The sequence below is a fragment of the Sus scrofa genome, chromosome 13 (genome assembly GCF_000003025.6).
Source record: "Sus scrofa isolate TJ Tabasco breed Duroc chromosome 13, Sscrofa11.1, whole genome shotgun sequence".
In the NCBI taxonomy this organism is placed as follows: domain Eukaryota; kingdom Metazoa; phylum Chordata; class Mammalia; order Artiodactyla; family Suidae; genus Sus; species Sus scrofa.
This window is the reverse complement of record NC_010455.5, coordinates 91448514-91460891: the sequence shown is the minus strand read 5'-3', so window position 1 is coordinate 91460891 and position 12378 is coordinate 91448514. Positions and strand designations below refer to the sequence as shown.

At 42.6% G+C, this 12378-nt stretch overlaps 2 protein-coding genes across 14 annotated transcripts in view; one reads left to right on the top strand and one right to left on the bottom strand.

The window, feature by feature from the left end:
• MED12L (mediator complex subunit 12 like) overlaps positions 1–12378 on the bottom strand; it is a 354280-nt gene that overhangs the window by 164976 nt on the left and 176926 nt on the right. The window lies entirely within an intron of this gene.
• The window catches only part of P2RY14 (purinergic receptor P2Y14), a 57756-nt gene continuing 52508 nt past the window's right edge, over positions 7131–12378 (top strand). For all 3 annotated transcript variants that reach the window (XM_021069620.1, XM_021069622.1, XM_021069621.1), the window contains exon 1: positions 7131–7649. The gene's annotated coding sequence lies outside the window, so the exon portion shown is untranslated. The remainder of the gene's footprint in view (positions 7650–12378) is intronic.

The following is a 12378-nucleotide window of genomic DNA, read 5'->3' as shown; positions in this document are numbered from 1 at the left end:
TAAATCAAAGCATCAAAGACAAAACAATGATTACATCTTTTTCCTTTTTCTTATTTTAATAGCAAGAATCCTGAAAGCAGGAAACATGCCTTGCTATTCTATTCTATTCTAATTCCATTTTATTTATTTTGAATTGAAACTGGTGTCTACCACTGAATAAGACCCAAGTCATTTGTGTTGTCAATCATCTTTTAAAAAATGCTACTTTTAAAAGTACATGAAACTATTAGTAATAAGTAGTTTGTCAGGATAAAATATTCTTACAAACATTAAGAGACTGTAACCAAGTAGGACCCTGGGAAGCCTTCCCACAGTAGACCCACACTCCTGTCCTCCACCTGCATTTTTATCTATAGAAAAACTTTAGTCAAAGAACCAATTGAATCAGAGAAGTGAAAAAATACAGAGAAAAAAGAAAACAGTAATAATAATTCAGCCATTCAACAAAGTCAGGAACCTTCCATTCTTCAAAGACTACAGATAATATTCTGAGTCCTGTCCTTGAAACTGTTCCACAGGTGTGGAAGCCCCCACTGGGTGGAAGAAGTCAACGGGGTGCTGCCCACAAGCACATAGATCCCAGACATTTGGAACCAGAAGGTTGATGACACTGACTCCCAGTTACCTCTCCACCCACCAGTCAGGAAAATGTCCATGAACTGATCATTCCCTGCTCCTTAAACACTATTGACTCCTCACTACCCCCTCCAAGGGGGTGGGGGGGGCACAGTCCTTGATGCATCAGCCTGCTGGGTTCCCCTCTTTGCCTGGAAATTAAAGCTTCTTTTTCTGTTTCCTCCAACTCTGCCTCCGTGTTTCTATTTGGCATTGGTGTATAGAGGCAGCCAATATTTCGGCAATAATACTTATTTCTGATTCTAATAGAGAAAAACACATACAAGCTAATCTTTACATTTAAGCATATCCACAAAACGCCCAGCTTAGGGAAAACTCCAGGAAGTATAAAATGGTGGCAGGGCCAATTTTACATCATGCACTGAGGTCTGTCTGAGTTGTTCACAAATGTGCCCATGTTTCCACAAGCCCCACACGCTGGGACATCTGGGGCCAGTTTTCAAAATCTGGGTGACAGGGTGAGGTGCATAAATAAATAAAGGAGGACTTCACTCCTAAGACTTCCCTGCTAAAATGAAGGTGTAATAATGACAGTGTACGAACAGACTGGTATCATTCACTGACATCCAGCTGGGAAAAAACACTGATGACAGAAGACAGGCTGAAAAAGAAAACTCAAGGCCCCAGGAGAAGTCGGACCTCACTGTTCTGGCTGCATGAGCCCCTGTTGTTATTCCTCCTTCTTTCTTGGTTTTTACCCAATCTGTGGATGTCCTGGCCTTCCTCTGTCTCCAGATCTCTGTGAATCTCTCCTCTCATTAATACCACCCCACTGCTACTCTGATCACGGCAATTTCTGCTCTCGGGGCACAGTGCTGCATGGGTATCCAAAGCTGTGGCAGTAACTGACAAGGCCCAGACAGCTGCAGTGAGCTAGACAAAACAGGAGGTCAGGCATCTACCCAAAAGATAAAAGTTCCTCCAAGTGTTGTAAACCAGCAAGGCAGGGATGCTCACACCTGGCCACAGTTCTGACTCACCCAGATGCTTTTGAAAATATAGAATCCAGAGCCGAAAAACCCAAGGGTTCTGATTGGCTCACTTAAAGTAGGGCCTGGAATCTGGATTATTAAAACTCCCCAGGTGGTGGTGATGGCCAATCAAGTATATAAACAATGGCCTTAAGAGTCAGAACTGCTTCATAGTTGGGGGCGGGCGGGGGGGGGGGTGTGGAGGGCAGTGCACAACAGCTCCAGGTTTTTCTGAAAGGTCTCCCAAACATGGAATAAGGAATCACAAATCCTGCCCCTACTCCAGTGTCAGTAAGGTCCTGTAGCCAGAAGCTCTACTAAGGCAGACAGTCTGTCTTAAGGCATGCAATCTTGAGAACACAAGATGAACAGATAACTCACCAAGTTCTTCTTGGGTGGTTATGTTTTCATCTTCCCCAATTACAAGGCAAGCACAGCCTTGACCACTAATTTTACCACTCGCCTTGTGGTTCACAGTCATATTGTTGGACGTCAAGACCTCTTCAAGGAGATAGACCTCAAAGCCTCTGGCCAAGACAATAATTACCAGACCCTAATCATCCCCCCACCTGTCTCATTATAATGCCCCACCCCCCCACCTTAAGCACTCTGGCCTACTCCTTCCTACTCCCTATTAAGAAAGTATGTGGCCCACTCCTCAGCCTACCCCTATAGGCTTTATACATCCCTAACCTACCAGCAAGTATATCTTAAGACCCCTCTTTCCCCAATCAATCAGCAAGTCTGAAGGTTTATCTTAAGACCTCTCCTCTCAACAAGGGCTATATTAAAAAAAAAGACCCAACCCGTTCTGCTGCTAGCAATGCCTCTTATCTCAGTAAACTTATCTTTCTTTTCACCCTGCTATGAGTCTGTAAAATTCTTTTTCTAACCACCGTGCACAGACCACAACAATTATCACCTGCACCGCCTATCTGCCTGCCATACTCTCTTCACCTTTCTCACCTTTGGATTAAAATATTATGTGTGCATATAACCAACATTTCGCAATGAGAAAATACACTTTTTCTGTCTGGGTTCCCCACAGTGACTGTCATAGTGTATGCAGCTCTCAGGTGCTTCATCAATTCAGGAATCAGTGTTCACTGTTCATCTGGTTTTAAGAAAGAGCCACTGACCTGGGAAAGGAATCCTAAACTCTGAGTCTAAACTCTAGTCTAAACTCTGCATGAGAAAGTCAAAGTGACTATATTAATCAAGCAAAGTTGATTTCAAGATGAGGAATATGACCAGGAATAAAGAAGGACATTTCATAACAGTAAAAGGGTCTGTTAATCAGGAAGAAATAACAGATGTAAATATGCACGCATGTAGGAGCAAAACTTCAAAATACATGAAGTTACAGAAAAGGGGAAAAGTGAAAAAAAACTCCAGTTCTTCTTTCAGTAGTTGAAATAACTAGATATAAATGTAGAAAAGAGACTGAAGATCTGAAGACCATAAATCAACATGTACCAAAAAACTACAAAATAAACATTTCTTTCAATTGTACATGCAATATTATTAACCAGACAGACTATATGCTGGATCATAAAATAAATTAAAATCAAAATTTTTAAATCTTAAAAAAATAAACTCTAGCTGCAATCCAGCCTTGCCACTTCCTAGCTTAAATAACTTAGTTAAATTTTCCAAAGCTCTGTTTTTTTCCTCTGTAAAAATAGGAATAGTTGCCCCCCAATGGTTCCTATATAGATTGGCTGCAAAGAGATCTAATACCAAAAAAAAAGAAAAAAAAAAACTCAACGTGCTCAACGTGAATGAGACATATCGCTGGCCATGTCGGTAAACAAAGGATGTTACAGCCATCAAGGCATCATGGTACAGCTGTCCCAACAGCAGTGAGCCCTGAAGGAACTCAGAATGGAAACAAAGAAGGCCCACCATCTAGCAGTCAAATGCTGCAGCCACAGGATATAGGCCCTAGATAGTTAAGATGCATATCAAAGGAATGATGTCAATGAGCCCAACTTTACATCTTCCCATACAGAAAAGCACTCAATTCATTAACTTGACATGTCTGGGTTTTTTCAATTAACAGTAATCTTTTGATGTTCCTACTACCTGGTCTTTCGTGGCAAAAACTTCTATATAACCTGACCCCACCCCCCCCCCACCTCTTGGGAACGGTTTCTCAGCTTTATCTGAGATGCTGTGTTCCAGGCTCGAAGTCCTCGGAAAGTCCCCGAATAAAAGATAACTCTCAGAGTTCCCGTCGTGGCGCAGCGGAAACTAATCTGACTGGAACCATAAGGTTGCGGGTTCAATCCCTGGCCTGCTCATTGGGTTAAGGCTCCGGCGTTGCCATGCGCTGTGGTGTACGTCACAGACGCAAGTAGGATCTGACATTGCTGTGGCTGTGGTGTAGGTGGGCAGCTACAGCTCCAATTGGACCCCTAACCTGGGAACCTCCATATGCCGCAGGTGCAGCCCTAAAAAGACCAAAAAAAAAAAAAAAATGGTAACTCTCGACTTTAAGGCTGTGCAATTTTTTTCAGTCAACATAGACCAAGTGTGTGAGATACATGCATCTATGCTTTGATCCAGTCCTTGCAGATGAGATTTCCTTCCGAGACCCTGGTCATACCCTCCCTACCCTGCTTATGCCACAAACCAGCTTCCCATAAGCCAAACACAGTCACACTCAGGTTCTGTTTCAGCCCACCAGACGGCAAGCCTACAAGAGTTTGCAAAGTGTCTGATTTCAACAATGCATGAAACCAGGAGAGACACAGAAGTGAAGTTAGGAGCATGGGCTCCAGGATCTGCCTTTGCCAGGATCCAAACTCCAGCTCTAGGAGCTGTGGGACCTAACTTAGGATCTCTGTGCCTCAGCTTCCTCTACTCTTAGGAAAGGGAGGGGGAGGGACAGGAGTGAAAGCCACCCAGCTCACAGAGCTGTTGTGAGAACTCAATGAGTTAAAACACTTAAACACAAAAAGCATCTGGAACAGCCCACATGATCGGCAGGCAAGGTTCTGACAACACTGGTCCATCCACAGTGAGGCAACGCTGGGCCCTGATAAGCTCTAGCTGGGCAGCAGCTGCCCCCCTCCCCCACCGTGGGCCATGAGTTCTGCAATTTCCTTTCTCCCCTAAGGGTCTACCTCAGGTATCTGGACCTGCCATCAGAGACCACTTGCATGCTATCCCTTTGGCCTTGGACTTCACAACTCCTGGCACAGAGAGGAAAACAAGCAGCTCCAGTGAACTTAATTTAATAATAATGTCTGTCTACTTCCCCCTCACCCCAACAGGCTCCATACCTATGAGGAGCACCCCACGGAGAAGGCAAGAATGCGAGGGAACAATTAAAGGGTGTTTCTGAAACCATCAGAATAAATGCAGAGCCTCCTGCAATAAATCAGGGAAGTCTTGAAAGCCAAATCATCCATTTAGTTAGCATAACATTTACATCTGAGGGACTCTACAGCATGCTCTGATAATAAGCAGGCTCTGAAGCAGGCTCATCCTGTTTGTCTATTTGTGCTTAAACATATTTACCAGGCAGATCTCCTTGCAGCAGAAGCTAGCAAGCCTCTATAGGCATGTCAACTTTAAAAATATGCACAACCTAAAAGTTGAGGGTTAAATTTTATTTGGGGCGAAATGAGGACCATAGCCTGGGAGGCAGCATTTCAGATAGCTCTGAGCTAGGGCTCCAAAGAGGCAGGGGAGAATATCAGTATGTACGTGATCTTGGTGAAGGAGTGCTACATGCAACCAAGCATACATTTTTACAGAGGGTTGCTGCTGGTGTCCTGAAGATTACTACTAGTCATGAGGCGCAGATGACACCGTGAAGGATTTCAATGCTTTTCTACATGTGAGCAGATGCAAGAATTGGGCACATAAAATGTTCTCCTGAAAATATCTAACTCCCTGAAGACCTGTTCTGCCAGTTCCCCCCCTCACCCCCAGCACAGAGTGCCTCACTCTTGATCTCCACCCTGAGCTCCCTTCAGGGGGTGTTGCTCCCTTCAGGATCAGCAGCTGCAGTAGCTCATGATTCAGTCCACATCGAGGCAGATGGCAATTGCCAACCTCCAGTTCACAGGCATATGGTGCTCCTGGCCTCCAAGCAGCAGCCAGGACCCAGTGGGCCCTGGGAAGAAGGAGGACTGCATCACCCAGGCAGAGCCAAGTGGGAAGCTTCCCTAAACCAGCTCTGGGTCCCCCAGGGCCTCTGCTGAGTTTACTAAGGATCAATAGTGACTATGTCTGTATGTAAGACTCAAAATAAGCAAATGCGCTTCGTGAAGGATGGGACTGGAATCTGATTTAGTCACTACTTCATCTCCAGTACCTGGAACACTGCCTACCACACAGTAGGTGCATACTAAGTATTTAGAACAGGACCTGGCATATCATATCTCCATAAATAAGTACTACTGACTGCTGCAACCATAAACGTAGGGTACACTTTTAAGTCCAACTGAACTTGACACGTTAATAAACTCTGAGCCCATAATTCAGCTATGGAACAACCTGAGTGAACACACCTGCAACGTAGCAGCCTAATAAAGAGCCTTTCAGGGCAAAGTTTCTTTCTTATCTGGTTCTGAGTCACACACTTTAATGAGAGGTTTGCAGCCAAATTTAGTATTTCCATTTCTAACTGCACACTAGTATTCAGCAGGAAAGAGAGCACCCTTCAGGACATTATAAATTATATTATACAACTTGAAAAGGAACCAGAAATACAAAGAGGTCCTGCCTCTCACTTTCAAAACAGTAACATTAACAGCACACACTTAGCAAAAGATTAACACACGAGTTAATCTGAAGCCCTACTCATGATCTATTTGTCAGTAATGCTCAAATATGGAAAAATTAATGTGGAAAAAAATGGCAATAATAATACCTCTTATCTAACAGATGTGGTCAGGGGTGCCAAAATGCTTCTTTACTCAAACGCTAATTCCACATTTCCAGGTAGCCCCAGTCACCACCTGTTTGTGAACAGTAGTTACACTGGGTGGCTGTTGACAAGGAAGGGGGAGCAAACCTTGCCACCCCCAAATCTGTCTCTTTGGTCTGCTCATTATTTTGAGCTGGAAAAAATCTAGGCCCCAAAGATTCAGGAACCTTTGACCATCCCCTTAACTGACTAAAAGAATTTAGACAGAGGACCTGTCCCAGGAAGGGAGCCATCATGAACAAGGTGTACAACGGGAGGACCCTAGCAAACGTTTTTGTTAAAATGTTTCTCTGTGTCCCATTGTTCCTGTGGCCCAAGAAACACTGGTTTACCATCTGCTCTTTCTCATCTTCCTGTGCATTACCTTCCTCCCCTTTGAATTCCACGACCCCCCACCATCCTCCTTTGCCCTTAGCTGAAAACGGTATTTAAGGTGGTGGCTTCTGCCACGTTGTGAGTTACTGAGTTTTCCTGGGTCTCTCCCGTGTATACGTGTTATGACACTTTTGTTTGCTTTTCTCCTGTTAATCCGTCTCATGTCAACTTTATTCTCAGATTGGCCAGAGGAGCTCAGAAGTGAGGGGGGAGTTCCTTCCTCCCCTACAACAGTTTCCTTTTAGGAGGGTGTGGCAGATGGGTGCCCCCACCAGCTCTCCGCCTCTCACATGTTGAACTTGGTAATGGCAAAATTTGAAAAGAAAACCTACTCAGGTTGTTGCCTGGCTGTTCATTTGCCGTATGATGTGGTGACGTGGCGGGGGAACATAGTAGAAAATTTCAAAAAGGAAAAAAACTCACATTTTTTGTTTTTTTTGATCACTGAAGGAAAGGCACTAGCACGGAGGCCAGCCTGATATCCACGTAGATCCAAACATCTCTCTCTCCCTCCTTGTTTCCATTTCCCAACCTTGAGCAATTTCAAACTGACCAATTCAGCAGTGACAGTCAACCTTCTGTCTCGTGGTTTCTGTCAAGTTCCTGATTTTCATCTGTTCTTGAAGACGAGCAAGAACTGCGTAAGGACAGTCTTAATTTGGAGCGTCCACTGAGACATACTTTGAAATAAGTGCTGTGACTCGCAGACGAAGGTCTACAAACAGGTAAGGAAACAGCTTTTCCATGAAAGAACTTGAGTGTGTGTGAACAGGGTGTGAGAATGGAAAAGGAGATTTCTGAGTAACACCAGACTGTCCCCATTCTCAGTAAGTACTTTGGGCTTGAGAACTATAACTGGTTAACATGGTAATATATTTGCTCACGCTAGCTTGGGGATCCAAATTTAACATTTTATCACTGAGGATTAATTAGGATTTCCAGTTGTGACTGTCAAAATATATCTGTGATGAGGAAATGCCAAAGAAAATGCTTAAAAGATATTCATTCAGGATGAACATTTCTAAAGCTTATATATGCACACCAAAATTGTCTCTAAAAAGTGCAAAATCAATTATGACAATAATACTTACAAGTCAGTTTTTGTTTGCAATTTCATGTGTACATAAATACACAATTAGTATTTATTTGTGTATATATACTTATATAGGTAGAAGTTTTTTAACCTTTGTTTTTATTGGAATAAATTATCCCTATTAATACCTAGCAAGCTATGTATTTGCCTTTAAAGAGAACTATAAACTGAAAAAAAAAAAATACATCCTATGCATAGCAAAAATTTAACTTCACATGCTACTTATTATATAGGTCTGGGACAAACTACCTAAATTATTCAAAGTACTTTAAACATTATAATTTAAATTACAAGGGAATTAGCACAGATCCACCCCATCAGATCCAGCCAATCTCATGCAATCCATCTAGTTCATAAATATTTTTTTCAAGCAAGGACAACTAATTCTACAGAGAAAATGAATCAAAGATCACAAAAATACACTGCAGTTTGCATATTCATCTTCTTAAAACATACAGATTTGAAAACAGCCGTGGCATTTAAAAAAAAATTCTAAATTTCATTGGTAAGTTAAAAAAAATGTGCTCGATGTAAAATATAAAAATAACATTTTATGATTTGTAAACATAAATTTCATACTTCAATAAAATCTACACATACACACATAAAAGTAGGCACACATACACACAATTACACACTGGTAATATACACATAAACTACAGACTGTCGTGTCTGTGTAGCTTGGTAAGGAAGGAAGGCGGGCACACCAAGATACCCAAAGCTTGAAGATCCAGGAAGGGAAAGGGGGCAGGGCATGGGGAAGCAACTACTGTTTGCTGAGATGCAGTAGCGCCCATTTTAAAGTTGAGGAAGCAGGTAGACAGGGTGCAACCACCCTGACCAAGGTTATCCTGCTGATATCTAGCGAGCCTGAGCCCCTGGGCACAGGGAAGGAGCTTGTACCCCATTCAGGGCAGGAGCCCACACCCCTCAGGGTTTCAGCAGCCCAGTCTTACCACTGCTTCCCCACCCCCACCCCCACCCGCTCCCCTGGCCCTTCCGCCCTACCCTGCCAATCGCCCATCATCATGTCCTTCAGTCTGCTTCGGCTACTTTCAACCCCAACATACACTTGTAGGACGGTATTTATAATTACTCCACGAGAAGAATGTCCAGTCTAGCACCATGTACCTATCTGGGGGAGAAAAATTATATGGAAAATGTAAAATTATAATTATCTCTGAGATGTTTAAACAGGATACAACAAGGGAAAGGAGACAGGAGTACAAAAAAGAAAGCCTCTCAAAACCAGGAGAAGGGATTGGGAGGGCGGGGACAGACATTAAAAGAGCTAGTGGGTACACTAGGCAGCCAAGTACTAAGAAACCGCCTGCTAGGAGGCTGGTCTACCAAGCTCCTGAAGCCATTCGCCTACCTGTAAAACAGTGATGACATTAGCACAAGACCACTGAAGGATTAAATCAGACCTTATTTATAAATTTATAAAGACTTTATAAAGGCTTTAATAGAGAAATATAGAAAAAAAAGTGTTCAGTAAATGTCGGCTAACCTCATCACTGCTTTCACTGTTATTATGAAAACTCACTGAATCAAAGCAGATGTATATGTAATTACGTATCAGACCACTGGAAAACATAACTTAGACATTTCGATACCTTTGTAGAGCAAAACAAATAGACATGATATAACATAAAACCATTTACAACAGTGCCTGTCAAACTTTGCTACACGGCAAAATTACAGCGGGGGTTGTGGGGCTTGTTGAAACATACCTCTTAGCCCTCCTCCCCAAGGTTTCTGATTTAATAAACTGGGTTTGGAACTTAAGAATCTGCAGTTCAAACAAAGTCTCAGATGATACTAATGCTGCTATCTGGGGGCCAACATTTTAAGAACCCCTGATCTACACTGAAACCCAGTCACCCACATCTGCCTTACTAATAAAACTGTCCATATGATTCTCATTTAATCTAGGCCAGTTAATGAGAAAGCAAATTATTCAATATATGCTTAAAAAGCAAAAGCACCTTATAATACCCACATAGTTAAGCATTACATTATTCTTGATTTAAAAAGAACAAAGAGAAACAAACAAGAGTCAGGATATTTATCATCAGTTCAAGACACTTCTGAAGTCAACTATTGAATTTAAGAATATTGGGGTTTTATTTTTTAATGTACAAAGAGCTAGTGCTGTTTCTGCAATAAGATGTCCTAGATTACCTAATTTGAGGAAGTTCACTTAGTCCAATGTACCAAAGCTATATCTGCAAGTACCAGTGGTAGCAGTATGGGCACAGCTGTGCTGGTTTGCACAGATGCGCCAAGAGCAGGAACCCTCACCAGATTTTTATGGGTGGGTCCAGTAGAGCTGCTGGTGGCCCATGGTGTCTTCTCAGATGCAAAAGGAAGAGGAGAGAAATATTGTTGTCCCCAACAATGTTCATTCTATAAAATGTCTGGAGTGAATTTAGGTATTGAGGCTTCCCTAAGCCCAAGTCTCTATGTAAGAAACCTGAAGTCTTAGTTATTCCATTTGGTTTCAGCATTTCTTTGAAAGTTGGGTTGGGGCGTTCCCTGGTGACACAGGAGGTTAAGGATCCAGTGTTGTCACTTCTGTCACTCAGATGGCTGTGGTGGCCTGGGAACTTCCGCATGCTACAGGTGCAGCCAAAAATTAAGAAAAAGATAAAAATAAATTAAAAAGAAAGTTAGGGTGTTCCTGTTGTGGCTCAGCAGGTTAAGAACACAACACAGTGTTCATGAGGATTCAGGTTGATCTCTGACCTTGCTCAGTGGGTTATGGATCCAGTGCTGCCACACACTGCAACATAGTTGGAGGATGCGGCTCGGATCCACGTTGCTGTGGCTGTGGTATAGGCCGGCAGCTGCAGCTCAATTGGACCCCTAGCCTGGCAACTTCCATATGCTACAGGTACGGAGGAAAAAAGAAAAGACAGTTAGGTTGGTACCAGGTAAGCCATCTCTGGAATGCCGAGAAGAGACCAGTCCACAGAGACATAGACAGAAGGCAACAAAAACTTTCTCTGCCATCTTCTTCGTGGGTATTCTCACTTTCAGAGAGCTGTCTAGCAGAGGAGGATTGAGCACTAAGGAGGGTTTTTTGGCTGCACCCATGGCAAGGGGAAGTTCCTGGGCCAGAGATGGAATCTGCACCACAGCAGTGACAATGCCAGATCCTTAACCGCTAGGCCATCAGGGACCTCCCAAGGAGACTTGCTTTCATCAACACAAGACTGCCAAGCCTGTGTGGGCAGAGCAGTAGTTCTTAAAGTGCAGTCTCCAGACAAGCTGTATCAACACCACTAGTGAACTTGTCAGCCATGCAAATTTTTGATCCCAGACCAAGTGAGTATGAAACATTGGGGGTGGAGCCCAGCAATCTGTGTTTTAATAGCCCTCTAGGTGATTCCGTTGCACATTCAATTTTAAATTCCACTGGGTAAAGTGTCACTAAGTCCTGGACAGCTCTAATTTTCACTTTCTTCCTGACATAATTGTAAATGGTGCCCCCTTTCTACCTCGGAGGTGTCCTGGTTTGGACAGTAAATTATATAGTCATCCTTCACTTCAGATTGAATGCTACATAAGGGTTTCTTGGGTTGGATTCCATGTACTGCTTGAGATTTTAAATTTGCTTCACATCTGTTACTACTAAACCCACAGACGCCCTGAATGCTGAAAGATGCATTGCCTCATAAAAGTCTAGGGAGCATGAATACAGAAATTCATTTCAGAAGGGGTATCCTATCGTTACCAAAAAAAAAAAAAAAAAAGTACCTACCACCAAACTATATACAATCTAATTTAAATCCCTAGCATGTGGAGTCAAGTCTCCTCCATCACATCTTTTAAATCCTTTTCACTAAATTTTGTGGTTCCTCTACAAGGAGTTTTCTTTTCTGGATGAGTACCCTAGAAAAGTTCAAATCTAGTAGGTAATTTACTAGTCCTATTTTTGTAGCAATTACTTGGCTATATTAATTCACAGAAAAATCACAAAGCTTCTCAATCCACCTGTTCTTTTAAAGACAAAGTGAAATAATTGGTCATATGCTTTTGGATCAGATCCATTTTCCATTCCTTTGAAATCTCTGTCTTCACTCAGCCTAAATTAAATTGCTGGCTTTTTATTCTTCACTGAAGTCTTCCATCTGCTGTTTCTGGAAAGAATCAAAGGCCTTAGACGTCATGATCTGACCCTTTATCTTTGAGATAAAAGTCAGAGAGGGGTCAGTGGCTTCCACTCAATTACATAACATCTGCTGTTGAAGTTAAGATCCCAAAGAAAAAAGAGAAATATCAGCTATTTGGCCTCTCTGGCTTGGCCCAAAGGAGACTGTATACTGTATACTTTGGGGAGATAACTAGGAAAAAGA